General features: G+C 45.2%; 1 protein-coding gene across 2 annotated transcripts in view; it reads left to right on the top strand.

Annotated features, from left to right (window-relative positions):
- Window positions 1–11,083: 11,083 nt before the first annotated feature.
- Window positions 11,084–26,269, top strand: part of ZC3H12A (zinc finger CCCH-type containing 12A) — a 42,300-nt gene continuing 27,114 nt past the window's right edge. The window contains exon 1 of one of the 2 annotated variants that reach the window (XM_040337233.1): window positions 11,084–11,186. The gene's annotated coding sequence lies outside the window, so the exon portion shown is untranslated. Of the gene's footprint in view, window positions 11,187–21,467; window positions 21,913–26,269 lie in introns of those variants that run through there. The other variant, XM_040337234.1, reaches the window with a different exon arrangement.

Here is a 26,269-nt window from a genome sequence, read left to right as displayed (position 1 = left end):
TTGTAGCGCGAGCTACAGTATGCCTGTCCCAAATTTTTTACCCCCGTACTCACCTTGTAGTCGTCCATCGAAGATACCGGGGAATGGGCGTGCCTATGGAGACGGAGGATGATTGACGGCCGGCTCTGGCGCGTCACGCTTCTCCGGAAATAGCCGAAATAGGCTTGGTCTTCACGACGCGTGCGCATAGCCTGTGCGCAGGCGCCGTGAAGAGCCGAGACCTACTCCGGCTGTCTTCGGGGAGAGTGACGTGCCAGGGCCGGCCGTCAATCATCCTCCCTCTCCATAGGCACGCCCATTCCCCGCGGGAGCCGAAACCTACGATGTCGGATTACAAGGTGAGTCCGGGGTTAAAAAAATCGGGACAGGCATACTGTAGCTCGCGCTACAATGCCTGTCTCGATGGTAAAATGTGTCGGGGGGGGGGGGTGAACTACCGCTTTAACACTGCAGTATAAATTAAGCTAGCTGAAGACAAAACTGGAACTTAAGGAACATTCACTGTTTTAATGTTCTAGAAAGCTTTACTGCTTTACACTGGAACATTGTTCTGAACTGCAGCCTAGGGGGAGCCATTGGGAGAACTGTAGTTAGAACTTGCATTACATTATTGTATTCACTGTTTGTAAAATTTGTGTGTGCATTGGTCTGTGTGCTGAGGCCTCAGTGGGAAGGTATTCAATACATGTGTTAAAAGTATTGAGGATCTATCTCCCTGTGTACCTGTTCACACATACCCCCATTGATAATTACTGGGTACAAGTGTATGATATTTTTGCATTGAACAAATACTTCCTGCCAATCATAATCTGTGTTTATTCATTTGTTACTCGTACCATTTTCTTATGTTATTCTTTACCATAGTAAACATGTACAAGTGGTTTATTGATATTGTGTGTGAGTCTCTATTTACTACCACAGTTGGTGATGTGACGGAACCCAGGGCCTCGGTAAACTTCATGGTTTATAATTACTGTGTTTTCTCTCTGTTGCTACACTATTATTACCAAGCAGGTGTGCCAGAGGGGTTAAGACCATTCTTGGGTTTAAGAGGCAGAGTACAGAACCAAACATACATTAAGCGGCTCCTATGGGGGTAGCGCTACATACACTTCAAATAAAGCTATTACAACAAAAAAAAAAATCACATTGCCTCAAAGGCAGCCGACAATGCAGAGAGGCCGGAGCACTCCTGCATTGCAGTGTGAATTGGCCTTAAAACTTCTTGTGGAATTACACATTTCCATGCATGTTAGATAACTGAGAACAAATGCATTTTTATAAAGTCCTTTCTGTTCAAAAAGGGATTTCAAGTTGTTCCAATGTTCCATTCACACCTGGGTGTTTTGAGATTGCAGCAGAATTGCTGCAATTCTGCCTGTGGTCTCAAAACGCACTACAATGGCAAAACGCAGGTTCAGGTGCCATTATTTTCAATGGAACTTAAAACGTGGTGCGATTTTGCCATGAGTGTCTGTCATGTCCTGCTCCTTTTTGGGCAACAAGCTTTAAGCAATGTGATTTGCTGTGATTCCAGCACGAAAAAAATTTCGACATTCGCCACAAAGCCGCAGCACATTTTAGGTGCCATTGAATCGCAACAATCCTGCCACAATCCTGAAACGCCCAGATGTGAATGGAGCTTTAAAACAAAATGTTTTTTTTTTACCTTAATGCATTGCCTGCAATAAGGTAAAAAACATTTTACAGTTTTCTGTCCTCTCCCACCTCCCTAAATACTTACCCGAGTCCTCAATCGATCTAGTGCTGTGCAAAGTTAGATCTCTTCTCTCCTCTCCTGTTTATCTTCACACAGGCACTCGGGCAGCAGGAGCCATTGGTTGGAGTCTAGTACTAATGTTCAGGAACTGGGAGGCCCAATTCCCGATCACCTTTCTTTTTGTGGTATTTGATCCCCTCAGCGTTTTTTATTGTTTGTGCTATAAACAAAAAAAGAGCAACACATTTTGAAAAAAACACAGAGGCCCGGATTCACGTAGAAGCACGCATCTTTGTGCGGGCGTAACGTATCCTATTTACGTTACGCCTCCGCAACTTTGACAGGCAAGTGCCGTATTCGCAAACCAAAGTTGCAGCGGCGTAGCGTAAATAGGCCGGCGTAAGCCCGCCTAATTCAAATGAGGAAGATATGGGTGTGTGTTATGTAAATTTATTGTGACCCCACGTAAATTACGTTTTTTTTACGAACGGCGCATGCACCGTCCGTGAAAATATCCCTGTGCGCATGCTCCAAATTAACCCGCAAGAAGCCAATGCTTTCGACGTGAACGTAAATGACGCCCAGCCCTATTCACGAACGACTTACGCAAACGACGTAAAACGTGAAAAATTTGATGCTGGCTCGACGTCCATACTTAACATTGGTACGCCTCATCTACGCCTCATATAGCAGGGGTAACTTTACGCCGGGAAAAGCCTAACGTAAACGGTATATCTGTACTGCCGGGCGTACGTTCGTGAATTGGCGTATCTAGCTGATTTACATATTTCTAGGCGTAAATCAGCGTACACGCCCCTAGCGGCCAGCGTAAATATGCAGTTAAGATACAACGCAGTAAGAGACTTACGCTGGTCGTATCTTAGTGAAATTTTGGCGTATCTGATTCTTTGAATCAGGCGCCAAGATACGACGGCTCAGACTCAGAGTTACGACGGCGTATCTGGAGATACGCAGGCGTAACTCGTACGAGAATCTGGGCCAATATTTTAACTTTTTGCTATAATTTATAAAAATTGCTTCCTTTGTTTAGGCTGGTATATATTCTTTTATATATTTTTGGTAAAAAAAAATCGCAATAAGCATATGTTGATTGGTTTGCGCAAAAGTTATTGGCCCAGATCCACGTACCTCGGCACATCTTAAAGTCCGGCGTAGCGTAGCTCAGATACACTACGCCGCCGTAACTTACAGCGTATTTTCCGTATCCACAAAGAACTTGCGCCGTAAGTTACGGTGGCGTAGTGTAACTGTTTTGGCGTAAGGGCGCGCAATTCAAATAGATAAGATGTGGGCGTGTTGTATGGTAATTCCTATTGACCCCACGTAAATGATGTTTTTTTTTAACGGCGCATGCGCCGTCCGTGGGGGTATCCCAGTGCGCATGCTCAAAATCACGCCGCAAATAGTAAATGCTTTCGACGTGAACGTAATTTACGCAAAGCCCTATTCGCGAACGTTTTACGTACACGACGGAAAATTCTACGCTGACCCGACATCCGTACTTAACATTGCGTACGCCTCATAGACCCAGGGGTAATGTTTATTTAGATAATAAAATGCAAAGCTTTGCCTCCAGGACATTACAGAGGTTGCTCTTAAAGGGGACACACCAGGGTTATTGAGATCATTTCACTGGGTGTGTACTAGAAGCATTGTAGGTCGGCCTGGGGTTCCCCTTTAGCCACAGCATCCCACACACACCAAAAGTTATTGTGAAGTCTATTTAATCTGTACATATTCTCAGAGGCGTAACTAGAAACTTCAGGGCCCCGGTGCAAGAAATCCCCCCCGAAAAGCATGATTTTGATACTTCATTTTTTTTTACACTGTACAACAAAGTAAAACATTTATTGATCATTGGTGGAGAGCACACAGAGTTACCAGCCTAACTAGTGTACTAACCATGCTGTGTGCTCCTGCCTAGTGTGGTAAGTTTTTAATAGGAAAGCAGAGGGACTGGCCATATCACCAGGGATTTCACATAAATGAAGCAATACATTTGTTGCTGATCCTATGAAGCAATCATAGGATCAATTAAATCTGACCTGGGGAATGGGATCAGTAACAGTGCTGGTAGGGAGGAGGAATGGGACCAGTGGAAGTGCTAGTGTTGAGGAGGGGTGACAGCAATGGTACTTGAGGGGGGGTGGCTGCGATGGCAGTGGTTGTGCTATCCGCTCCCACCACCACCTGTGCCTCTTTCTGATCCCATCCCCCCACCACTGATCTCATCCCTACCCCCCATCACCTCTGTTGTAGAAGTAATGGGGGGGGGGGATAGGGATGAGATCAGTGGTGGTGGGGGGGGGGGTAAGGATAAGATTAGTGGTGGTGGGGGGGATGGGATCAGTAAGGAGGCACAGGTGGTGGTGAGAGAGGATGGCACCACCACCCTCAAGTACCACCACAGCCACCCCCCCTTTTAGTACCACTTCTGCCACCACCTCTCAAGTATCACCACTACCACCCCCCTCAAGTACCAGCAGTGGTACTTGAGGGAGGTGGCAGCGGTGGTTCCATCCTCTCCCACCACCACCTGTGCCTCTTACTGATCCCATCCCCCCACCACTGATCTCATCCCTATCCCCCATCCCCTCTGTTGTAGAAGTAATAGGGGGGGGGATAGGGATGAGATCAGTGGTGGGTGGATGGGATCAGTAAGAGGCACAGTGGTGAAGGTTGGCATTGATTGCTCAGCTCTGTCACTTGATTGACTTACCGACAAATTACAGTTACAGACCCCCCAGCAGTAAATACCCTCCTCAGTTACAGACACCCCCTCAGTTACAGACCCCCCAGCAGTACAGACCCCCTCCCCCTCAGTTACAGACATCCCCTCAGTTACAGACCCCCCAGCAGTACAGACCCCCTCCCCTCAGTTACAGACACCCCCTCAGTTACAGACACCCCCCATTAGTTACAGACCCCCCTCAATACAGACACCCCCCCATTAGTTACAGACCCCCCTCAGTACAGACACCCCCCTCATTACAGACACCCCCTCATTACAGACACCCCCCTCAGTTACAGACACCCCCCTCAGTTACAGACACCCCCTCGTTACAGATTCCCCCCTCAATACAGACACCCCCCCATCAGTTACAGACCCCCCCATCAGTTACAGACCCCCCCCATCAGTTACAGACCCCCCTCAGTTACAGACCCCCCTCAGTTACAGACACCCCTCAGTACAGACACTCCCCCATCAGTTACAGACCCCCCCCATCAGTTACAGACCCCCCCCCATCAGTTACAGACCACCCTCAGTTACAGACCCCCCTCAGTTACAGACACCCCTCAGTACAGACACCCCACTCAGTTACAGACACCCCCTCAGTTACAGACCCCCCTCAGTTACAGACCCCCCTCAGTTACAGACACCCCTCAGTTACAGACCCCCCTCAGTTACAGACCCCCCTCAGTTACAGACACCCCTCAGTACAGACACCCCCTCAGTTACAGACACCCCCTCAGTACAGTACAGACACCCCCTCATTTACAGACACCCCCTTGTTACAGACACCCCCTCAGTACAGTACAGACACCCCCTCAGTTACAGACACCCCCTCAGTACAGTACAGACACCCCCTCAGAACATTACAGACACCCCCTCATTACAGACACCCCCTCAGTTACAGACACCCCCCTCAGTTACAGACACCCCCTCGTTACAGATTCCCCCCTCAATACAGACACCCCCCCATCAGTTACAGACCCCCCCATCAGTTACAGACCCCCCCCATCAGTTACAGACCCCCCCCATCAGTTACAGACCCCCCTCAGTTACAGACACCCCTCAGTTACAGACACCCCTCAGTACAGACACCCCCCAACAGTTACAGACCCCCCCATCAGTTACAGACCCCCCCCCATAAGTTACAGACCACCCTCAGTTACAGACCCCCCTCAGTTACAGACACCCCTCAGTACAGACACCCCCCTCAGTTACAGACACCCCCTCAGTTACAGACCCCCCTCAGTTACAGACCCCCCTCAGTTACAGACACCCCTCAGTACAGATACCCCCTCAGTTACAGACACCCCCTCAGTACAGTACAGACACCCCCTCATTTACAGACACCCCCTCGTTACAGACACCCCCTCAGTACAGTACAGACACCCCCTCAGTTACAGACACCCCCTCAGTACAGTACAGACACCCCCTCAGTACAGTACAGACACCCCCTCAGTTACAGACACCCCCTCAGTAACAGACACCCCCTTAGTTACAGACCCCCCCTTGGTGCAAACCTCTCCTAGGGCAGACCCCAGTAGTACAGACGCTCCCCACCTTAAGGCTGGGTTCACACTAAGGTTTTTCCGTCCGTCAGCCGCATACGATTTCAGTATTGAAAACGTACGGGCCCGGACGGGAAAACGTATAGATAGAGAATGCATTGCAAATCGTATGCACTCAGATGCATCCGGGTGCGTACGATTTGCTGGCAAAACGTTTTTTAAACGTCCGCAAAACCGTGTTCAACCACGGTTTTGCGGTCGTTTTTAAAACAGTATGGCAAACGCATACGTTTTCCTTTAACATTAATGTCAATGGAAAACGCACATGTGTGCGGTTCCATACGTTCCCGTCCGTTTCAGCCGCATACGGTTTTTCATATAAATCGTATGCGGCTGACGGACGGGAAAACCGTAGTGTGAACCCAGCCTAACTCAGACGTCCAAACTTAGCAGTTGATACACACAGCGGTGTGTCCCTCGAGCGCGGGCTCCTCCTCCTCTGTGGATGTAAACAGAGGAGGGGGCGGCGGGTTCCTTCCCGCTCCGCTGAGGGACACAGCCGCGGCACGAGCCGTGAGGCACACAGGGCAGCGGTGTCACCCGCCCCCCACCTGGATATTACACAGTCAGCGGGCATCTTGGAGCTCAGTGTGAAAAGCTTGGCCAGCATGTGAGAAAGGTCCCGCCCACCTCCTAGATCAGCTCATGTGCGTCTATCACACAAGCTGATCTAGGAGGTGGGCGGGACCTTTCTCACATGCCGGCCAAGCTTTTCACACACTGAGTTCAGAGACAAACAGCGGAGATGCCCACTGACTGTGTCCCTCATGCGGGTGGGTGGCGGGCCCCCCGGCGGGCCCCCCGGACTTGGCGGAACTACAGGGCCCAGTCGCGGCTGCGACTGTTGCGACCATGAAAATTACGCCACTGCATATTGTTACCTATTGCTTTTGTTGTTTGCATAGTGTTCCTGACTGTTTTCTTTAAACTTCTTTCATCCAAGTCCTGGGTACTTACACAGGTCCTGGCTGACTAATGTTAACCTGAACTTTACTTTTCTTCAAGTAAACTACAAACAGAACTGTGTTGTGTATTTCGGTTGATTTATTCCATCAATCACATTGCTAGGTGTTCCAGAGGGGCTGGGACAGTTCATTGGGGTTAAAAGACAGAGTAACGGACTGAACAAACAAAAGCAGCTCCCTCAGGGGTTTGCTACACATTTTTTAGTGTATTTTTAGTTTTGCTGAAACACACTACGGTCCATTAAATACAGTTTCCTATGGGTCATGTTCACATCTGGGCATTTTATGGAATAGGGCCAGGGACCAGCAGGTTATGTCTTTGGTTCCATAGACTTCAATGGATCAAAAATGTGTACAGTGGAACCTCGGATTGCGAGTAACGCGGTTAACGAGCGTTTTGCAATGCGAGCAATTTTATTTTTTTAATCCTGACTCGGGTTGCGAGTGTTGACAGGATTCAAGCCTAGGCGGTGTGCAGTACTGCCTTTGGCCAGAGGTGACGTTCAGAGCTGTTCGGAAACACTTGAAAATACTCCGAAACACTCAGAAATACTCAGTTCCCAAGTGTTTCCGAGCCTTTCCGGTGGATTCCAAGTGTAGCCGAATGGTCTCCGAGTATTTCTGAGTCTCTCCGACACCTCTGGTGACATGCGATATTGTATGAATAAAAAACAATAATAAAAAAACTCTCCAAAAAACATAGGCCTGGATTCACAGACAGCGGCGCACATTTATGCTGCCGTAGCGTATCTCCTGTACGCTACGCCGACGCAGCGCAGAGAGGCAAGCACTGAACTCAGAAAGCCAGTGCTCCCAAGACTGCGCTGGGTTTCCTAGGCATAAGCCGGCGTAGGTGGAAGTGGGCGTGAGCCATGCAAATGAGGCGTGACCCCATGCAAATGATGGGCCGAGCGCCAGACAGATACATATAACGAACGGCGCATGCGCCGTCCCGTGGACGCGTCCCAGTGCGCATGCTCAGAATTACGTCGGAACTACTCCCTAAGATACGTTGGATCACTGCCTACGGCGTGAATGTAACCTACGCTCAGCCATATTCAAGTCCAACGTAAACTACGTAAAATACGCCGGCTTGTGTTCCCTGGTGCAGCCCTTTGCATGGATGCTGCTGAGTTACACCTCCTTTATGGGGCATAACTTTACGACATACGTATAACTTACGCGCACTTGCGTTGGGCGCACGTGCGTTCGTGAATTGCCGTATCTCCCTCATTTGCATATTTGAATGGAAAATCAATGGGAGCGCCACATGCGTCCAGCGTAAATATGCGCCCACTCTACGCCGGCATAGGCAAGTTACGTCGGTGGAATGAAGCCTGTTTTTAGGCATATCTTAGTATGTGGGTCTGGCGCACAGATACGACGGCGCATATTTGCACTTACGCGGCGTATCTGGAGATACGTCGGCGCAAGTGCTTTGTGAATCCGGGCCATTGAGTCCACAATAAAACTATAGCAGCGCTTCAATCAAACCACAGTTTGACAGACTTCCGTATAATGTTCATACAGGAAACAACAGTGGTGCAAAAGGAGGACAAAGGTGATTGGAAATATGATCGATTGGACAGTGCACCTTCCACCAAATAGCTCTTCACCATGTGGGGGGGGGGGGGTTCAACCCTTTTGGGGTTGCACTCACCTCAATTGTAAAATCAGATGCGCCTTAAATCTGATATATTTTGGTCGTATCTGTGCGACTGATTCATAGAATCAGTTACGCATAGATATGCCTAAGATCCGACAGGTGTAACTGTGTTACACCGTCGGATCTTAGGCTGCAGTTCCAGGCCGGCCGCTAGGTGGCATTTCAGTTTATTTACGCAACGATTATGCAAATGAGGGGATATGCGGATTCCGAAAGGAACGACCGCCTGGCGCTTTTTTTTTACGTCGTTTGCCTTCGGCTTTTTCCGGTGTATAGTTACCCCTGCTTCTATGAGGCGCAGCCAATGTTAAGTATGGCCATCGTTCCCGCAACGAAATTTGAATTTTTTACGTCGTTTGCGTAAGTCGTTCGCGCATACGGATGGATGTAATTTACGTAAACGTCGAAACAAATGACGTCCTTGCGACGTCATTTGGAGCAATGCACGCTGGGAAAATTTCCGGACGGCGCATGCGCTATTCGATCGGCGCGGGAAGGCGCCTGATTTGAATAGTACACTCCCCCTAGCCGCGGAATTTGAATTCCGCCGGGGGATTTACCATACGCCGCCGCAAGTTTTGAGGTAAGTGCTTTGTGAATTACCCACTTGCCTCAAAAACTTGCGGCGGCGGATCTTAAATCACATAGGTTACGCGGATCTAAAGATCCGCTAACCTATGTGAATCTGGCCCTTTGTTTTTTGGAGAGTTTTTTTAATATTGTTTTTTATTCATGCTTGATGTTGTTTTAAGCAGCTGCTGTCTATTTATAAGTTTTATTGCACTATTTTATTCTTGCTCACAGACTTAAATTGTCATTACCTGAGCGCTGAGCGGTGATTTTTTATAGGTAGGGCGGTTAACCTCCCTGGCGGTATGATTCTGTCTGGAATTACGTACCAAAAGCGGTACAACTATTTTGCAAGGAAATTTGGCGTTTTATACTGTAGGCCTGTAATTTTTAGGAATAACTCACTTAAATCTGACCAAACAAGAATCTAATAGGCATCCCGGGTATGATTTTTTTTTTAAAACAAAATTATAAATTATAATATAATAAATAATTATAAATAATTATAACAAATAATAATATAATTATAATAAAAATTATTCAATAATGTAATCAACTCAAAATCACTGAAATTTTCTCAGTTGCAGAATTGTTGCTGTCATTATTTTTTTTTTTTATGACGAATTTCCCCACAAATCGCTATCGCACATTTCTGCAAGTGATTGTAATTTATTATCGCTGTTTTCTAGCTGCTCTTAAACCATTTTTGACATAAAGGGACACTTTTGGACAATCTACAGTTTGCAGGCAGAAAGAACAGTTTTTATTATATAAAAGTACATGTAGGGCACTGGGCAGACCACTAGGGACAAGGGGTGTGTGTATTTTTTACATACAGTACTGTAATCTATAAGATTACAGTATACTGTATGTAATGTGTTTGTTTACTTTTTTGAATTTGGCGCCGTTCCTCGCCCCCGTGCGTTGTAACGTCGCAGGGAACGGAGATCGGCGGCACACAGGGACACTGTGAATCGAGCGAGGTCCCGCTCGCTCACACAGCGGGGATGCATCGCAGGATCCAGGGACAAGGTGAGTAACTTGTCTGTGGATGCTGCGAAAGGTAAGCCGCGCCGCTGCACACTCTGCACAGCTACTCCGAGCGTGACTCGGGGATACCGATCACAGCATGAAAAACCCACCTCGAGTCACGCTCGGGGATACTGCCAGGCAGGTTAAAGCATCTTAGTATACATGCGGTATTGCATGCCATAGAAGTCAATGTGGAACAAATTATTTTCATTTTCATTGACTTCTATGGGGAAACTCGCTTTGATATGCAAGTGCTTTGGATTACAAGCTTTATCCTGGAACGGATTATGCTCGTAATCCAAGGTTCCACTGTATAGAAAAAATGCAAAATCCTCCCAGAATATGCATTAACTGCAATCTGCATGGGTGGGGGGAATCAGGCCTTATTATTTATATGCAATATTTCATTTATTTTTTTGTAGGCTAAAATAGGAAAAAAATATATATTTTATTCATTTTTTAATTGTAATTTTTATTTTATTTTTTAAATCCTGATCATAATAATAATAATAATAATAATAATAATAATAATAATAATAAAAAAACAACAAATGATAAAGCCTCTCTAGATTTTTATTAATATGGGATGAATAATTGTTAGTCAGGTGCTGCACGTCCTCTTCAGCTGATGTTCCCTGTTCTGTCACCCAGGAGTTAAAGGAAGTCATTGTTTGATACAGACAGGTACGGTTCCTGTAACTTCTGTTCCTGGAAGGTGCTGGATGCTTTCTTCTTCCCTGTGTGTTGAGTGTTTCCTCATAGAGAAGGGGGAGTGGAGCTTTTCAGTACATCCCTCCCTGTTGTCAGGTGTTGTCAGGTGTCTATAAAAGAGTCATCTATTGTGCGGTGCTTGGAATGAAGAGAGAAATGCTGACAGTTCCCTCCTCACTGTACACTTATCCAGGAAATCACTGTGAGTACAATGTTTCTCTCCAATTTCTCCCTGTCCCAGTGCCGAATATGCTCACAGTGCCTTCCTGTATACAATATCCCCCAATAGGTCACACAAGTGGCAATGTGGCGGGCTGGAAGAGCTTGGTGTATGGTAGTTGTGTCCCTTACGGGTGACATATAGGACTGGCTGGGGCTGGCTGCTATGTTTGGCTCATTCTACTCTGTTATATGTTGTGCTTAGTACATTCTAAGTCATCGAAATGTAGTCTTATAAACCATTGCCCCTTTTTTTTTTCTAATAAAAAAATAGTTTTCACCTTTTTTCACTGTTGTGTGCTAACTCCATGCTGCTGATCTCCTGCAGCTACTTGCAGCCACCCCCTGTCTGCGTGCCCATATTCCAGTGATGGCTATGTGGTATTTCTCAGTGTGGGCTTTTCTGGATGGAGACAGTGTAATAAGGGTTAAAACTCCCTCCGTTAGAAGCTCCAGGGACAGCGTGACAACCAAGAGCACAACTAGAAGACAGGTACAGAGCGTTGTCACCTGCTGTAACAGTAGGAGCCTCAAAAGGGTCTTCATGGCTTGCGCATCGGGTACTATTTTAATGAAAAATGTAGATCTACAAAGATCACTTTAGTATAGAAACATAGAAGGGTGATGGCAGAAAAAAGACCAAGGGGTCCATGGAGTCTGACATGTCATATATATAAATATATATATGTACGGTATATATATATATATATATATATATATATATATATATATATATATATATATATATATATACGATGGGGTCGTCAAAACATTTCTGCACTTTTTTATGTTTAATAGAGTTAAAAAAGTGTGAAAATTTTTTTAAGGAACCTATATTTATACATTATTATTATCTTTTTTTATTATTTATTTATTTATGCATTACCTTTCTTTATATATATATATATATATATATATATATATATATATATATATATTGTCTGATTTATAGATCTATGTTTATCCCAAGCCTGTTTGAATCCACAAACTGTGGACGGACTCCCTACCTCTGCTGGAAGTCTATTCCAAGCATCAACTACTTTTTCAGTAAAATGATAGGGCTAGATTGCCGGAGAGTTACGCCGGCGTATCAGTAGATACGCCGACGTAACTCTGAATCTACGCCGTCGTAAATTTAAGCGTATTCTGGAAACCAGATACGCTTAAATTAGGCTAAGATACGAGCGGCGTAAGTCTTACGCCGTCGTATCTTAGGGTGCATATTTACGCTGACCGCTAGGTGGCGCTTCCGTCGATTTACGCAAGGAATATGCTAATTAGGTAGATACGCCGATTCACAAATTTACGTACGCCCGGCGCTATTTTTTTACGTCGTTTACGTTAGGCTTTTTTGGCGTAAGGTTGCTCCTGCTATTATGAGGCGTACGCAATGTTAAGTATGGACGTCGTTCCTGTGTCGAATTTTGAAAATTTTACGTTGTTTGCGTAAGCCGTTTGCGAATAGGGCTTTGCGGCAGAATTTCGAGCATGCGCACTGGGATTCTTTCACGAACTGTGCATAAAACACACCCACCTCTTCTCAATTTGAATTCGGCGCGCTTACGCCAGCTGATTTACGCTACGCCGCCGCAACTTACGGAGCAAGTGCTTTGTGAATACTGCACTTGCCCGTCTAAGTTGCGGAGGTGTAGCGTAAATCGGATACGCTACGCCCGCACTAAATTACGTCCCCCTACCTGAATCTAGCCCATACTTTCTAAGATTAGTTTTGAACTTTTGCTAATTCGAAGTTATGTCCCAGTTTTTTTTTTGGCTTCATATTGAAAATACTGTCCTCCTGAACCTTAGACTGTTATAGCTTATGTGAAATATTAGTAATATTAGTGATTGGGTTTACATGTACTTTAAATCTTTCACGTTCATGGGCTCCTGTGACTCTGGAATTGCTTCTAATTGTTGGTCATACGTAGTTAGATTTGCATTTGAATGGAAATTGTGAAAGATCGTTTTTCTTGTCATCATTGAGTCAACAAATTTTGTTCCAAAGCCCTTATTTCGTGGGTGCTTAACTGTGGCCCTCCAGCTGTTGTGGAACTACAAATCTCATCATGCCTCTGCCCTTGGGAGTCATGCTCAGAGCTGTCTTAAAGGGGTGGTTCCCCCTAAAACAAATTTCTAACAATACATTCGTAAGACCCGTTACACTGCGGGTAGGCTGGCTTTTGTTTTGTTTTTTTAGTACATACCTCGATCTCTGCGTTTCGTTCCTTGGCGGTGGGCGTTCCTAGTGGATTGACGTTCCTCCGACGGGCGCATACTGCGCGTCACGACTTTCCGACAGAAGCCGAACGTCATTGCGCAGGCGCCGTATAGAGTCGGCTCTATACGGTGCCTGCGCAGCGACGTTCGGCTTCTTTCGGAAAGTCGTGACGTCACGTATGTGCCCGTCGGAGGAACGTCAATCAACTAGGAACGCCCACCGCCAAGGAACGAAACGCCGAGATCGAGGTATGTACTAAAAAAACAAAACAAAAGCCAGCCTACCCGCAGTGTAACGGGTCTTACGAATGTATTGTTAGAAATTTGTTTTAGGGGGAACCACCCCTTTAATGAGAGGGCACACCTAGGCACTGCCCAGGGGCCCTAGCTGCATGGGGGGCCCCTGCACTTTCCCCAAAGCAGCTGGTCCTTGAGCCCACACTGCCTGAAATTGGGGGCCCCCATGATGGCACTGAGAGTGATAAATGCAAAGGGGAGGCAGTCTTCCTCCTACCTACTTAATGTCTGTTTACTTGCACTGTCATCATTGTAGGGGCCCCAGAGCATTACTTTGCCCAGGGGCCCATGATGCTCTTAAAACGGCCCTGGTCATGCTTGTAGCTGTCAGCCTTGCAATGCCTCATGGGACTTGTAGTTCTGAAACAGCTGGAGGGCCACCGCTTGAGGACCCATGCCTTATTTCATCCTTCAATCTGAATGCAATCCATTAAACAGTTTTCATTACAACATGTACACTTTTTCCCGAATGAAAACCACGTTCACAGTTACAATTTTGTTTGTCCAAGAGAGATTTTCCATCCTGCTCCTTTGGATTTTCCTGTCACTACTGCCAAGTACAAACATCGATCTGACCACACTCACCACTTGGAAAATCAGCCAAACCTTTGAAAAACAAATATTTTTAAACACAATTCTTATTGTGTATAACTAGTGATGCATCCCCCTCTTGTATGTTATCGCCTGCCCCCCCTCCTAGGTGTGGTAGGTGTTTGGGAACATTAAGAAGGTGTGGTTAGTGATCGATTGTCAAGAACATTGGTCAATGCATTCACCTTATTTAATCACTAAGTAAATACAATTTAACTGTCATTCATAATATTTCCATTGTAGAGTTGGAGGTGTGTAAGAAGGATTGTCCTAGCCTGTGTGGCCTCTGGATTGCATGCCTCCCGACATTTTGAGATGGGAATTAGGGACACCTACTAGCAAACGTATGTAGGCATAGGACATGCCCCCTGCCACACCCCCTTAAAGGAGAATTAACCAAAAAACAAAAAGTTAATTAAACCCAGAAGGGCTTTTTTTTTACCACTACTATTTTTTTATATTGACTTTTAAATTTTACAAATGCAGCCATTTAGAATTTGGATGAAAGGTTTAGCGCTGGGAAACACCTTTTGAAAGATAAAAAGTGCTTTTTCTATACAACTACATAGATCAGACCAAAATGAGAGGAAAGAGGGACAGAGGGACAATGCTCCAAATCAGGGACAGTTGGGAGCTATGGGATTGTATCATTCGTCTGTCACCGTGATTCATCCAAAAGATGGTCATTACTTGTGTGTATGCCTCGGATTGTTGGTGTTTGTGACATACATTTGCGCGTATATCAAACGTGATTGCAGAAGCTTTTTCAAAATAAACAGAAAGCAGCATTTACGTTCTACGTGTTTTTTTATTATTTCCACAAAGCTACAGTTGTAGGCCCAGATTCACAAAGGACTTACGACGGCGTATCTCCAGATACGCCGTCGTAAGTCCGAATGTGAGGCGTCGTATCTATGCGCCTGATTCAAAGAATCAGATAGGCTAGAATTTCTCCAAGATACAACTGACGTAAGTCTCTTACGCCGTTGTATCTTGGTTGCATATTTACGCTGGCCGCTAGGGGCGCTTCCGTTGATTCACTTGTCGAATATGTAAATGAGCTAGATACTCCGATTCACGAACGTACTTGCGCCCGCTACCCCGTTTACGTAAGGCTTACGTCTGGCGTAACGTTACCCCTGGTATATGAGGCGCCGGTAATGCAAAGTATGGACGTCGGCACAAGCGTATCTTTTTACGTCGTTTACGTAAGTCGTACGTGAATGGGGCTGTGCGTAGGTTACGTTCACGTCACAGGCATTGAGCCGGCGTAACTTAGGGAGAAAATTCGACGTGATACTGAGCATGCGCGCGCATGCCCAGTTCGACCGGCCATTTACATGGGGTCACGCTTAATTTAAATAGATGACGCCCACCTGCTTCCTACTTTGAATTACGCGGGCTTACGCCGGCCAATTTACGCTACGCCGCCGCAACTTAAGGAGCAAGTGCTTTGTGAATACTGCACTTGCCTCTCTAAGTTGCAGCGGCGTAGCATAAATAAGATACGCTACGTCCGCATAAAGATGCGCCCAGGTAATTGAATCCGGGCCGTAGTGTATATGTATCCATTGTAACAATAGGGGACATAGCTCCCAACTGTCCCTGATTTAGAGGGACTGTTCCTGATTTCGAGGGACTGTTCCTGATTTCACGGAACTGTTCCTGATTTCGAGGAACTGTTCCTGATTTCGAGGGACTGTTCCTGATTTCACGGAACTGTTCCTGATTTCGAGGAACTGTTCCTGATTTCGAGGGACTGTTCCTGATTTCGAGGAACTGTTCCTGATTTCGAGGGACTGTTCCTGATTTCGAGGAACTGTTCCTGATTTCGAGGAACTGTTCCTGATTTCGAGTCCCTCTGTCCCCTCATTCCTCCTCACTTGTCCCTCATTTTGGTCTGATCTATAGAGTTGTATATAAAATTCACTTTTTATCTATCAAATAGTGTTTTCCAGCCCTAAACCTTTCATCTGATTTCTAAATTGCTGCATTTGTAAATTCCATAAGCCAATATAAAGGAAAAGTAGTGGTAAAACAAAAAAAGCACTTGTGGGTTTAACCAATCTTGTTTTTTGTACAATTCTCTTTTAAGGGGGCGTGGCATGGGGGTGTGTCCTATGCCTGTATACTTTCGCTGATTGGTGTCCCTCATTCCCATCTCAAAAAGTTGGGAGGTATGTGGGGGAGATTTACTAAATCTGGTGCATGCAAAATCTGGTGCAGCTCTGCATAGTAACCAATCAGCTTCTAGGTTTTATTGTCAAAGCTTTATTAAATTTAAGCTGAATTTAGAAGCTGATTGGCTGCCATACCCTCTCCAGTTTTAGTAAATAAATCCCCTACATGTACCAAAGACAAAACATTCTTTTTTTTATTATTTAATTTCTTGGAGGAAGGAACAATTAGAACTGCTACCTGTTTCCCCCTCAGGAGATTACCCCTCACTTCCTGCCCTTGTGGGACAACAGGAAGTGAGAGGAATTCTCTCCAAACCGAGGGGAAATCCCCTTTTGCTTGTTACCAGAACAGGTGTCCCAATTAGAGGATTTCTGTTTTAGTGATAAATGTAGCATTTTAGATTTCTCATCACTGTGAAGGGAATTCACTGAAACTGAAGAAGACAACGGGCCAGATTCACAAAAGAGATACGATGGCATATCTCCTGATACGCCATCGTATCTCTGAGATACGATTGTCGTATCTATGCGCCTGATTCATAGAATCAGGTTACGCATAGATAGCCCTAAGATCCGACAGGTGTAGGTGACTTACACCGTCGGATCTTAGGCTGCAATTCTAGGCCGGCCGCTAGGTGGCGATTCCATTGCGGTCGGCGTAGAATATGCAAATTACTAGTTACGCCGATTCACGAACGTCCGCTTTGCCCGTCGCTCTAAATTTACGTTGTTTCCGTAGAGATACGTCGCGTAAAACTAAGCATGCCCTCTAGGTGGTCTAACCAACGTTAAGTATGGCCGTCGTTCCCGCATCCAATTTTTTAATTATATGTTGTTTGCGTAAGTCGTCCGTGAATGGCACTGGACGCCATTTACATTAACGTCGAAACCAATGACGTCCTTGCGACGTCATTTAGCGCAATGCACGTCGGGAAATTTTAGGGACGGAGCATGCGCAGTACGTTCTGCGTGGGAACGCGCCTAATTTAAATGGTCGCCGCCCTATTTTAATTAGGCGGGCTTGCGCCGGGCGGATTTACGCTACGCCGCCGCAAGTTTACAGGTAAGTGCTTTGTGAATCAAGCACTTACGCTGTAAACTTGCGGCGGTGTAACGTAAATGGGATACGTTACGCCGCCGCAGCGTAACGTATTTCTTTGTGAATCTGGCCCAACATCTCTGCATAGTAAGCTGTTCTTCCGTGAGACACCAGGGGCAGCCGCCGATGAGAAGCTCTAGATTCTTACCCATGGTACCAAATGTTCAAACAAAGGCTGTCAGATTTGTACACTGTATAAACCACTGGCTGACGCTGCAACTCTTTGCATGTAACTGCTCATCTTACATGCGAATAGAATTTCTGAGCGAAACTGGAGGCAGTGAGTTTGCGTTCAGGGTCCATGTGATAGAGGAGATCCGAGCAGCCACACTCCAGTGAAAATAGTCTTTATTGAATAAAATCAGTCCATACAACAATCAAAGACAGAGGATAATCTACTGACGCGTTTCACACCCCTTAATGGTGCTTAGCCACTGTGTCCAGGGTCAGCATTTCTGACAAATTTTGCCCATGTGCAAGCTGGCGGCAGCTAATTGGCCACTTGGTATGTGACCATAGCACAGTGTTGCAGAGTCCATTGCTTCATACCATCAACTATATTGTGCAAGGGCCCGCCTGACTGGATGCAATATGAAAGGATTGTTTAGGCTTGCCCCCATGGCATGCCGTTATTCTTGTTTCTAGTCAATTTCTATTTCTAGCCACAAACCTAGTTACTATTTTAGTTTCAAGGTAGCGTATTTTTGTTTGTGATTTAAAGGAGTTGTAAAGTCTCACAGTTTTTTTACCCCAATGCATTCTATGTATTAAGGGTAAAAACCTCATGTGCTGCAGCTGCCCTCTAGAGCCCCTATTTTCTTACCTGAACCCAATCGTTCCAGTGACGGAAACAAGTCCAGCAGCTCCAGACACTGTCTCGGGTCCTCATTGGATAGATTGATAGCAGGAGCCATTGGCTCCCGCTGCTGTTAATCAAATCCAGTGACACGGGAGCTGGGGGTGGGGCAGAGTCCTGCTGTCTGTGTCAATGGACGCAGCAGCAGGACTCGGGAGCGAGCACAAATGCAGCATTTGCAAATATCAGAAGCCATAGTATTGGTTAAAAAAAAGCCCTTGTGGGTTTAACTAATCAATTTTTTGGGTTAATTCTCCTTTAAGGGGGCATGTCATATGCCTACATACGTTTTGTAGAAAGTGTCCCTTACTCCCTCTTAGAAAGTTGGGAGGTATGGGATTTGTTCTTTTGGCTGGCCAGAGGCAGCAAAAGCAGGCATTGAGCCTCAGTTTTACCACCTACACCCCGATCGCCCACCTAAACACAGAAATGCAGCCGCCCATGCAAAGCTTAAACGGCATCATGCATTTGGCATACCTCCCAACTTTTTGAGATGGGAATAAGGGACACCAGTCAGCAAGAGTATGCAGGCATAGGACACACCCCTTGCAACGCCCCCTTAAAGGAGAATTGTACAAAAAACAAGATTGGTTAAATCCACAAGTGCTTTTTTTACCACTACTATTCGTTTATATTGGCTTTCAGAATTTACAAATGCAGCAATTTAGAATCCAGATGAAATTGGTTTAGCACTGGGAAACACGTTTTGAAAGATAAAAAATGCATTTTATATACAACTATATAGATCAGACCAAAATGAGGGACAAATGAGGAGGAAAGAGGGACAGAGGGACATTGTTCCAAATCAGGGACAGTTGGAAGCTTTGCATTTGGCATTATCACCATTGAATGTGACACATTCAACGTGACATTCAATGTGATCCGTTTGCATACCTCCCAACTTTCTGAGATTGGAATGAGGGACAACTATTAGCAAAAGTATGTAGGCATAGGACACACCCCCGTCACACCCCCTTAAAGGAGAATGGTACAGACAAATTATTGGTAAACCCACAAGTGTTTTTTTTTATATACCACTACTATTCCTTTATATTGACTTTTAGACATTTACAAATGCAGCCATTTAGAGATTGGATGAATGGTTTAGCACTTTAAAACACTTTTTGATAGATAAGTAGTGTATTTTATGTGCAACTATATAGATTAGCTCAAAATGAGGGACAGTATTAGGCTGCATTCACACCTGAGCGTTTTGTCGCCTGAAGCATGAAGCTCCAAAACGCTAGAGGGGAAAAAATACATTATTCTCAATGGAGATGGTTCACATCTCCACTCCAAAACGCCTAAAGCTCAAACAAGTTCTGGACCCTTTTTTTTTTCGCTCGAATTTAGCGTATTTGGGCGTTTTTCTGTTTGTAACATTGGTGACCCTAGACCTGTCCAAAATCGCGGTAAAAACCACTGTGAAAAATCGCGGCAAATTTCGGTAAAAAACGCCGCAAAAATCGCGGCAAAACGTGGTAAAAAATGCCGCAAAACGCTACGCTCAGGTGTGAATGCAGCCTTACAAGTGCATACTTTTTTTCTAACTACAGTAAAACCTTGGTTTGAGAGTAACTTGGTTTGAGAGCGTTTTGCAAGACAAGCAAAATGTCTTAATCAATTTTGCCTTGATATACAAGCGCTGTCTTGATATAAGAGTAGCGTCATGTCACAACTGAGTATACAAGAAAAGAGAGGAGCCTTTTAAGCCCTGTACACACGATCGGATATCTGATGGAATCTAATCCGATGGATTTTTTCGACGGATATCCGATGAAGCTGTCTTTCATCAGTTTTGCCTACACACCATCAGTCAAATATCCGACCGTGCCAAAACGCGGTGATGTAAAACACTACAACGTGCAGTTCAATGCTTCAGAGCATGCGTCGACTTGATTCTGTGCATGCGTGGATTTTTCTCCGATGGAGTTCCACACAGACGATCGGATTTTTCTATCGTTTTTTTAGCCATAGGAAAAATGTAAAACGTGTTCTATTTTTTTTCACCGATGGGGCCCACACACGATCGGTTTGTCCGATGAAAACAGTCCATCAGTCTGTTTTCATCGGACAAACCGATCGTGTGTTCATGGCTTAAGCGTAGCAATACACTTACATTTAATGAAGGTACAACATTTAGCACCTTATTGCTACACTGAGGCCCCGTACACACGTCCGAGGAACTCGACGGGCAAAACACATCGTTTTGCCCGTCGAGTTCCTTGTGAAGCCGCCGAGCCGAAATTTCCCATTGAACAACGAGGAAATAGAGAACATGTTCTCTATTTCCTCGCCGAGGTCCTCGTCGGCTTCCTCGGCCGAAAGTGTACACACGGCCGGGTTTCTCGGCAGAATTCAGCTCCGACCGAGTTTCTGGCTGAATTCTGCCGAGAAACTCGGTCGTGTGTACGGGGCCTTAGAGGAGCCTCTCTTCTCTTTTAGGGCTCTTTCACACGGAGCGGATCCGTATTGATCCGCTCCGTTAGCCCGTTTGGCTCAGCAGGGATTCCTCCTTTAATCCCTGCTGAGCTGTCGGCGGACAGGGCGGTCCCCGCACACTGTGCAGAGACCGCCCTGTCTCTCCTCCGCTCTCCCCTATGGGGAATCGGATGAAGACGGACCGTGTGTCCGTCTTCATCCGATCCGTTCCGCCAGACGGAAGAAAAATAGGGTTTTCTTCCGTCCGCAAAAGCGGATCTTTGCGGATGCGGATGGTTGCGGACGTTAGCGGATGCATCATCCGCTAACGTCTGCAATCCCATAGGGATACATTACAAGTCCGTAAACGGACTTGTAATAAACGGACTGTTTGTCCGTAGGTGTGAAAGGGCCCTTATACCCTGTAAAAAAATGCTTTGATATACAAGTGCTTTGGATTACAAGCATGTTTCTGGAACGAATTATGCTCGCAAACCAAGGTTTTACTGTATAATCATTTCAAACATCCAATCATGACCTGTAAAAGGATTATTTTTTTTTATTTTTATTTTTATTATTACTTTGCACAACATTTCTGTACTTGCTAAATGAAATGATGATTTTATAATGCACTTGTGTGCATGTAAATGGCATGCATTATACGCGGTCCCTTTAAATGAATATATGCGTGCAGTTTGATGTTGAAGTCGTAGAACTGATTCAGCCTGTCCCCATAATAAAAGAGCAGATTAGCATATAGGAGGGTGCAGTTACTGAACTTGGACTATGTAATGCAAGTGACACTCAACAGCCAGCCAGATTGTATCACTAACAAATCCACAATTTGCAGTAAATGTAGCTTTAAATCACCGGATCTGCCTTTGTCATTACCACCCACATGTACACGCCCGGCTGACTATACTGTAGCTTCCTGTTACATAAAAACACAGAGGAAAAAAATGTCACAGGCAGGCCTTCGCTGCAAGTCTGAGCCTGGAAACTTCAGCCGTTCTATGTTACTTGTCTGTGCGGCCCTGATCATCTGGTAAGAAAGACCTGTCTTTTACTCAAACTTCTCTAATGTCATCACAAGCTGTCACACAATCTCTAGGCAAAACACACACAAAGCAATAATATCATCGCAACATTTTGCCTTTGCTTTTAAAACCAAGAGTTTTCAGCCATTTTATTGTTTACTTTTTATAGTTGATACATAGCTGGAGAAACTATGCGTATTTATGATTTGTTATGTTTTTTTTTTGTATATGTTTTTTATTAGGTGCTTTTGTGTTAAATTCATCATTGTTTGTTTTGATTCTTTATATTTGTTTCCACTTAAATACCTGTTATACATGTGATAGTTTGCCGAGATACTTTTAAAAAAAACTGACTTGGTAAAATAAGATTTTTACAAGAATAAATGTATACTGAAAACATATAGGAACACGTATTGCTCTGTGATATGTCAGAGGTGCATTTTCAGGGAACTGCTTTATTATACTGTATGCCAGGAGGTCTCAGACTGGCGGCCCTCCAGCTGTTGCAAAACTAAAAGTTCCGTGAGGCATTCATTGCAAAGCTGACAGTTACCAGCATGACTCCCACAAGCGGAGGCATGATGGGACTTGTAGTTTTGCAACAGCTGGAGGGACACCAGTTTGAAACCCCTGCTTCATGCTTTAAAGTAGAACTAAATTCAAAATGTTTTGCAAAGAGTAAAGGAGGGTTATAACCCCTGCCAGTTTTTTTTTCCATTGAGGAGATTTCCCTTCATCCCCTGTCCCATAGTCAAAGCACGAATGGAAAATAAATCTTTCTAAAGCTGTGATCTCTAAACGGTGGCCCGTGGGCCAGATGCAGCCCTTTGCTTGCCTTTATCCGGCCCACTTTTCCTTCCACCGATTCAAGACTCTATTGCTCCCACTGGCATCAATAATGGGGTCTAATTCCTGCTAATAACAATAAAACAGGGTACTATTTCCCACACTGACACCAACAATAGGGCACTATTCCTCCCCATGAAAACAATGATGGGGCACTATTCCTCCAACTGACACTAACAATGGGGCTCTATTCCTCCCCATAAAACCAACGATGGGGCACAATTTCTCCTACTGATACCAACGATGAGGCACTATTCCTCACACTGGCACCAACAATGGAGCACTATTTCTCCCCATGACACCAACGAGGCAGCACTATTCCTCCCACTGACACTAATGGTGAGGCACTATTCCTCACACTGGCACCAACGATGGAGCACTATTTTCCCCATGACACCAACGAGGCAGCACTATTCCTCCCACTGACACTAATGGTGAGGCACTATTCCTCACACTGGCACCAACGATTCCTTCCACTGATATCAGCGACAAAGCACTCTTCCTCCCACTGACACCAACAATGGGGCACTGTTCCTCCCACTGATACCAACAATGAGGCACTATTTCTCACACTGATACCAACGATAAGGCACTATTCCTCACACTGGCACCAACAATGGGGCACTATTTCTCCCCCTAATGCCAAAGATGCACTGTTTTCTCCCACTGTCGCCATGGCAATTTCTACTCCTAATGGCCACAGTCTGCCCCCCTCAAGCCTAAAGGTATGTAAACTGGCCCTTTGTTTAGAAAGTTTGGAGACCCCTGCTCTAAAGTAATGGAATCCCTGGTTGTCACCAGAGTTAGTGTCTCTAATGCAGGATATCCCCTCTCATCCTAGTGAGAGCCCAAAACTTGGGATTTCACTTTCGGTGATAACAGTCAACAGGAAAAATAGAGAGAGTGAATCTTCTTATAGGGGTTATGACAGGTGCTCTAATCCCTCTCCACTTTATCCAAACACAAAAAAAAAAAGTTGCCTTTAGTTATACTTTGTTTTACAATGTTGCAAAGATGTTCAACATCTTTAACAATTTGTGGGCAAAATGTGGCTTATAATATCAAGTGTATAAATTCTAGAACAGTAAAAGACAGCACAAAACCACAGCCCCCCTGTTCTTTCTTGTAATGTAATGCCCTCTCTGTTAAAGCGGGGGTTCACCCTGTTAAAAAAAAAAAAAATGTTTTTTTTTATTAGACCATTACATTCGGCATCGTAGCGCGAGCTACGGTATGCCGGTCTTACATTTTTTATCCCCGTACTCACTGTGCTATCGATGATTGAAGATTCCGGGGAACTGGCGTTCCTATGGTGAGAGAAGGTGATTGACGGCCGGCCCTGGCACGTCACGCTTCTCCGGAAATAGCCGAAATAGGCTTGGCTATTCACGGCGCCTGAGCATAGCCTGTGCGCAGGCGCCGTGAAGACCCGAGACCTACTCCGGCTGTCTTCGGGGAGCGTGACGTGCCAGAGCCGGCCGTCAATCATCCTCCCTCTCCATAGGCACGCCCATTCCACGCAGGAGTCGGATTCTTCAATCATCGATAGCACAGTGAGTACGGGGATTAAAAATTTAAGACCGGCATACCGTAGCTCGCGCTACGATGCCGAATGTAATGGTCTAATGATGTGAAGGAGGGTGAACCACCGCTTTAAGATGGAATTCCTGACAATTTTTTTTTCCAGTTTTGGATGGAGCATTAAAAGGTTTTAATAGTTGTCAGGTTTCTGTAACTGAGATTTCTCTGCACTTCCTGTCCCCACCAGGAAGTAAGTGAAAGTCTACTGGAATCGAAGGCAATCTCACCTAAAGCATTGGTGTCAAGGTATCCCCTTTAACCAGTTCCTGCCGACATGGTGCATATATGTGGCCTCTCGGTGGGTGGGCTTTAACGGCAAGAGGCCACATATGTAAACAGTTTCTGTGTTGAGAGCATGCGCCCTGCACAATCACTGGTGGGGATCGAAAAAAAATGTTGATGCATACTTGCGATCGGGAGCTTTCCGATCATGTGACCACCGTGACAGCCAATCACAGCGGTCACATGACCTGAATGCCTACCTCCCATCATTTAGAAGCTGTTAAAGGGCCAGGAGGCAGTGGCGGGAAGGAGTTAAAAGATATGTCCAAAACTAGAAGAAAACATTTTGGAGTTCTACTTTACGGCTTGTTCACACCACAATTTCTGTATTCCGGATGTATTTATGCATGTTTTAGATGTGTTCCGGTGTGTTTTTTTATGCGTTCTGGTGCATTCTACCGTTTTTTTTTTCTTCATCTCAATTGATTGCATGTGCGTTTTGTCACAAAATACAAAATGCTCTAATTTTGTTGACTACACTGAAACTCACGCACTAGGGCCATTGAAATCCATGTTAAACACTGTCCATGCATTTTTTGGGGCAGATTAAAAACACACTGGACTGCATCTGGTATGACCCAGCCCTAAGACCGGTAATAAATATTTTGGCCAGATTCAGGTAGACTTACGACGGGCGTATCAGTAGATTCACCGTCGTAAGTCCGAATCAGCGCCGTCGCAACTTTAAGCGTATGCTCAAACTGAGATACACTTAAATGTTGCTAAGATAAGGCCGGCGTAAGTCTCCTACGCCGTCGTATCTTAACTGCATATTTACACTGGCCGCTAGGGGCGTGTACGCTGATTTACGCCTAGAATATGTAAATCAGCTAGATATGCCTATTCACGAACGTACGCCCGGCCGTCGCAGTAAAGATACGCCGTTTACGTAAGGGGTTTTCAGGCGTAAAGATAAACCACCAAAAAGATGGCGCAGCCAATGTTAAGTATGGACGTCGGAACCGCGTCAAATTTTTCAAATTTTACGTAGTTTGCGTAACTCGTCTGTGAATGGGGCTGGTCGTAATTTATGTTCACGTCGAAAGCATTGACGATTTGCCGACGTCATTTGGGATACGTCCATGGACGGCGCATGCGCCGTTCGATCGAAACGTCATTTACATGGGGTCACACTTAATATACATAAAACACGCCCACAGCTTCAATATTTGAATTAGGCGGGCTTACGCCGGCCCTAATACGCTACGCCGCCGTAACTTCGGCGGCAAAATCTTTGAGAATACCATACTCGCCTCTCAAAGTTACGGCGGCGTAGCGTATAGGAGACACGCTACGCCCGCCTAAAGGTATGTGAATCTAGCCCTATATATTTAAAGTAGAACTATAGGCAAACCTTTTTTTATTTTTATTTTTATTTTGGATAGAGCAAGGAACCCAAGTAAGATTGTTTATTCATTTTTTATGTCCAATTGCAGAGATTTCTCTTCACCTTCTCTCCCACAGCCAAACAGGAAGTGAGGGGAAATGCCTGCAAATTAAGGGAATCCTTTGTGGTCTATTCAGGCCCCTAGAACTAGTATTCCCATTGAGAATTTTCAATATTACCTGTCACCTGTATATCAGAGGCACCACATCCCTTAATTAATAGACAAATATGGGAAGATTGAAATGGGACTTTTTAGGTGCATAAACAAC

Source organism: Rana temporaria, chromosome 2, assembly GCF_905171775.1.
Source record: "Rana temporaria chromosome 2, aRanTem1.1, whole genome shotgun sequence".
NCBI classification, from domain to species: Eukaryota; Metazoa; Chordata; class Amphibia; order Anura; family Ranidae; genus Rana; species Rana temporaria.
Note: the sequence above shows the minus strand (reverse complement) of the source record. Positions and strands in the feature narration are given on the sequence as shown.